Source organism: Solanum stenotomum, chromosome 9, assembly GCF_019186545.1.
Source record: "Solanum stenotomum isolate F172 chromosome 9, ASM1918654v1, whole genome shotgun sequence".
NCBI classification, from domain to species: Eukaryota; Viridiplantae; Streptophyta; class Magnoliopsida; order Solanales; family Solanaceae; genus Solanum; species Solanum stenotomum.
The window spans coordinates 29,118,103-29,123,930 of NC_064290.1; the positions used below are offsets into that span (position 1 = coordinate 29,118,103).

At 35.1% G+C, this 5,828-nt stretch overlaps 1 pseudogene; it reads right to left on the bottom strand.

Moving 5' to 3' along the window:
* Positions 1 to 1,109: 1,109 nt before the first annotated feature.
* LOC125877434 (uncharacterized) lies at positions 1,110 to 3,181 on the bottom strand (annotated as a pseudogene).
* Between the last annotated feature and the right edge of the window lie 2,647 nt (positions 3,182 to 5,828).

Here is a 5,828-nt window from a genome sequence, read left to right on the forward strand (position 1 = left end):
TAAATTTTTTTTCGAAACATGCTGAAGCAGGACATATTGGCAGAGACGTGCTTGCTTAAGTGTGAACTCTCTCTTATATAATAAGAGAGTGTATATATATTAAGCATAGGGGAAGATGCCTTATTTATTTTATCAATTATATTTTGAAATTTTTAATTTGACTATTTGTATTTTATATAATTACTTAACGATAATGATAAAGTCAGGCAAAAATAATTAATTTTCTTAATTTATTAAAATAAAAAAGTAAAACAATTTTTTTATTTTTAATATAAGAGTAAAATAAATGATACCATTTATTTACTTTATTAATTATAATTAGAGAATATGAATTAATTTCCCATAAAAATCTCAGTCAAGATAACATTTTCCTTAATTCTGCCATTATTTATCCTTTCTACAATCTCTTTCTTATTATATAGCATGTCCGCTTATTTTTAATTGTCATATTTAGATTTGACATATTTATTAAAAAAAAATTGATATAGTTATTTTATTACACTATTTCTATTAATTGATGTTTAATATTTAATTAATACGATAGATAAAATGTGTTTTTAAAAAAATATTTATATGAAAATGACAATCAAAATGAAATTTCTTTTTTAAATAATGAATAAGTAAAAAAAAAGATGAAAGTGGGACCTGTCATAGTCTTCAATGACATATTAAGAAAGTGGGACCGATCATATTCTTGAATGGCATGGTATAATTTGTAGTTGAATAGAAAAATGACTTTTTTAAGAGGTATTATTACTTTGGATCAAATAACAATGCAAAATATACTACTTTTTTTTTTGGTAAATAAGGATATTGTATAGATTACTACACTACATTCATACAGGGAATAGGAGTCGTAGGCTCAATGCTACCTAGAGGTTGCATATTACACAAAAAAGTAGAGAGTGGCGGATACAAAATATTGGAGTTACCTACGTTACTACTAGCTAAACTAATATGATTATTAGAGAAAGCTGAGATAGTCCTTTTCCTTTGCTTACATGTTCGATCATCTGCAAGGGTGGTGTTGACAAAATTAGGTGGCACGTCTAACACATCAATCTCTTCCAAAAAGTTAGGTGAAGATGCTTCTTTAGCTAAACTATCCGCTACTCCGTTGTTTTCCCTGTAAGGGTGTGCCTTAGCTTAGGATTATTCAGTTGGTGAAGTAGCCACCTATAATAAAACAACAGGTTAGACGCACTTGTATGAGGATTACAAAGTAGATCGATGTACGACTGCCTGGGCATCCATTTCAATTTCTAATGGTTGTATGTTGTGAAGTTGAGCAATGCGTAGACAGTGAAATAGCACAAGCATTTCAGTAGCTAAAGGAGATGTGTTTTGTACCGATCCCATGAATCCAATAATCCACGATCCGGCAGAGTCGCGAATGACTCCACCAAAGCCTCATTTTTGAGTAGTCTGCGAGCATGCCCCATCAGTATTTAATTTGAAACCGTTAGTTGGAGGGGACCAGGATAAGTCGATGGAAATGGGAATTCGAGAGGGTTTGTAATTTGGTCCCAAAGAGTGAAATTCAACTGCCCTTTGCATAGGTTGCTTGTAATCTGGATATTTATTGGTATTGTTAAAGTGGTTATTGTTTCTGTTAATCCAAAGACCAAAGCAAACAGGGGTGGCCGAAGGAACGGGAGAGATAGGGGTTTGCCTGGATTGCTTGATTAATTTAGGAATCCAGTCCATAGGAGGTGCATTGGTCAAATCCTGAGCATTTAGAAGATGTAACATTTTAAGATGAGACCACAAAAATTTTGCATGAAGTCAGAATAATAGTATGTACGTGGTTGATACCTTCGACAAAGTTGTGGCATTGGGGACAAGTATCAATTGGAGAAATGCCAATGCGCGCGAGGTATGATTTAGTGGGGAGCTTTTGATGACAACATTGCCAAACAATAAAAAAACATAATTTAGATGGTATAGAAAGTTTTCAGATCCAGCTAAAGGAGGTGGTGTTGGTATCGTCGGTGGCTGGATGAATGGCTTTGTAAAGAGACTTGGTAGTGAAAATCCCATTGGAGGTCAATAATCCCCAAGTGCGAGTATATATCTTTAGCATGAGTGTATATTGGGATATAGGTTGATTTGATGTTGTGGATCGTTGTGTCATCTAAAGTGTTAATGACTTGGTCTAAATTCCAACGATAATTAAGAACATAGTCTGCCACTCGCTTTGTTAGGGCATTCCGAGGTAGAGGGCCTATAAATTTGGTGTTCCAAGGCTTCTATCTGGCTTAACAGCCCTTCTTCTTTTGGTGTGCCATGATTCTGTCTAAGAGTCTCATTTGGATTTAACCAAGCATCTTCCCAAAAGAGAATATCTTCCCATTACTAATTTCCCACAAGATGCCTTGTTGACAAGTTATCCAACCTCTAAGGATGGTTCGCCATATGGGAGTTGTGGTCTTTTTGGGGTAGTCGCACCGTTAGAGAGAATGTAATGAGTTGTGAGTAATTTTAACCTAAGAGTCGAGGGGTTCGTCACCAATTGCCATGAGAGATTTTCTATAAGGGCTTGGTTTTTGAACTGTAGGTCTTATGTCCCAAGATCGGTTCGAAGTGATGATTTTCCATTTGATAAGATGTAGTTTGTGAGCTAGGTTAGTAGATCTCCATAGAAAAGCTCTTTGAAACTTGTTAAGTGTAGATATTACCTGTTTCGGAAGAATAGTGAATTGCATAACATGGTTTGCAAGGCTGTTAAGAGTGGAGCGGATAAGAGTAGTGCGCCTTGCCATGGTCAAGAATTTTGTTTTCCATCCAGCCAGACGTTGTTGAAATTGTCGATGAGGAATAGGAAATCACTATGTTGATAACGAGTGTGAGTAAGAGGAAAGCCTAGATATATGCCCATTATAGTTCCTTCCTTCATATGTAGTGAACTAGTAACATACTCATTATCTTCGTGGGAAGAATTTCTGGATAGAAAGATGTGAGATTTGTTGTAGTTTATTTTTTTCCCAAAATAGGAGGAGAATTTATTATGGGTGTCGATGATGGTGTTGCAGCTTTGCTGGGTTATTTTGGAGACAAGAATGATGTCATCCGCATAAAAAACATGGGAGATAGAAATACCTTGTCGTCCGAGCTTAATTGAAATCCATCTATTTTGATAGACACTTTGATGGATGGACTGTGATAAAAGCTCCATACACATGATAAATAAATAAGGTGAAAGAGGATCGCCTTGTCGAATACCACGTAATCAGTTCTGGTACCAATAATGAGTATGGAGATGGAGGATGATGTAACACAAGACATAATCAGAGTCGATAAGTGTTGAGGAATGTCAAAATAGAGAAGGGCTTGGCGTATAAAGGACCATTCAAATCGATCAAAGGCCTTTTTCAGATCTAATTTAATGAGCATACTCCCTACTTTTCCTTTCATGCGTCGATAGCGAGATAGGATCTCCTGAACGATGATAGCACTATCAACCGCCTGACGTCCCTTGAGTAAGCTAGATTTGTTGGGACTAATGATGACTTGAAGGAAAGGCTTCAAGTGCTTGACGATCATTTTTGTAACGAGTTTGTAGACTATGTTACAAAGACCAATAGGTCGGAAATGCTGGATAGTAGTGGGTGACTTGGTTTTAGGGATAAGACATAGAAAAGTTTATTCATATCGAGGGGCATTCTGCCAGATTTATCTGTTGGCAAAAATCCACCACTGATCGGCCCACAGTGGCCCAATGTTTTTGATAAAAAAAAATGGGATGTAGACCATCTGGACCCGGACTCTTTAAAGGACCAAAAGAGTTCATGGTTGAGTGGATTTCAAATTTCGAAATAGTGTCCATCTGATGGAGCGAAGCATAGTTTGTTGTCGAAAAGATGGGAGATGGGGAGTGGTTGAATGACCTATCCAGTTCAGTGGTGAACAACGAAAGGTAGTATTGATGGATGTGGTTATGAATGAGAGAGGGTTCAAATATCCAGTTCCCTACAGTATCTTTTAAGGCGGTAATGCGATTTTGACGGCGCCGTTGAATAGTAGACAGATGGAAAAATTTTGTATTAGCATCACCATCATTGAGCCAATTAACTCTAGATTTGAGTTTCCAAAAATGTTGCTCCAGTCGAAGAATATTCTTATACTCGAGTAGTAAGCAATGGCGGAGCCACCATATCTTTAAGGAGTTTATCCGAACACCTTTCGATGGAAAATTATATTTTTTTTACATGGTTAAAATAATTTTTTAGGTATATATCGTAGATGTCGAACCCCCTTCGGCTACACTATGTGTCTATTTCTTCAGATTTTAAACCCCCTTATTGAAAATTCTGGCTCCGCCACTGCTAGTAAGTGTTGTTCAAGATTCTGAAGAAAGTTGCTTGTCGGATAGTGTATGGAGTTTTGAATCCTTCTAGGCACTTAGTGAGTTTCTTTTTTCGGTGAAATATATTCCCAAAAGTGTGAATATTCCAGTAATGAACTTGTTGTTGGAATGTGTCTATGTTTTCCTGCAAAGAAAGATCTTTGCGCCAACTCGTCTTAAGCAGATTAGGAAAATCTAAATGAGAAAGCCACATTGTCTCAAAACGAAAAACGAAAAATGAAGTTGCGGATAGGAAGTTTATCTTGCAAATTTTTTAAAAAGACCTTAATACCCTTGAAGTTTAATTTAATACCAGAAAGTTGACATGTTGAAATTGTCCTTTCTAATATAGTAAAATATAGAAATATGTAAAGAGATGAGATTTATTTTTATATGAATTGGAGATGCGGAGTAGTTTTAAATTAAAATTACAAAAGTTTTATGTAGGTAATACAGGTTTTCTTATGATTTTTTTTTACATTGTTTGTTAGTTTGTATTAAATGTGCAAGAATTGTTTCTGAGTTCTAAAAATTACATTAAGTTATGGAGAAACATTTTATTTTGGAAAATTTTAAAATATTTAACAAAAGAGGAATATTTACGAAAAATATACATATTTTTTAAAACAAATTACAAAATAAATATATTTCTTTTTATTTATCAAAACATTCGAAAATTTAAATTAGTTTTTTAAATAATAATAAAGAAATAAACAATTCCATGTAATTGTAATCATATTTTCATCAAATATAGCTAGGATATTATCACGACTCAAACCGTCGTGATTAGCACCCACACTAACCCTCCGGTGGGAGAACCATTACTACAACCCAAACCAACAAATTTAATGAAAAGTAAGGCATTTAAAGTTAGGAAAGCATGTTTAAATGACAATAAAAATGGAGTCCCATAAACTCCAAAGTTTTAACAAACAACTAGCCAAATTAATGCAGAAGAACAACCTCTAGAATCGGAAAGTCATTGTACCAAAACTCTACTAATGACAAGTCTAAGAACAAGGAGTACAACTCCAAAACTAAACAAGCACCTTAAACAAATAATCTGAGTCCGAAAAGAATGGACTTAAACAAGAGAGATCCATGACAGCCTGAAAGAACTGGCTCACCCTTGAATTCGGTCACGATCAATAGTCACTTAGCTTAGGTCTATCAATAGCCACCTGAAGATGCCCTGTACTCAACAAAGAACAAGCAAGTGCAGTATCAGTACACAACCACAGTGTACTGGTAGGATCACGCGGCTATCCCAATAAGTGAAACACATGCAAGTAACCACAACATTATAAAACAAGCATATACCGAACATATACAATATTAGTCATCTTTTCAGGATCAATGTAGCATCCCACATTCTCAATAATACACATTGGTCATCAATTTAGAGAAACATACGGTTTTCCAATATCAATCATCATTAGATATTAACGTAATCATCCCAAGTAGATACACAACACAATTCAAT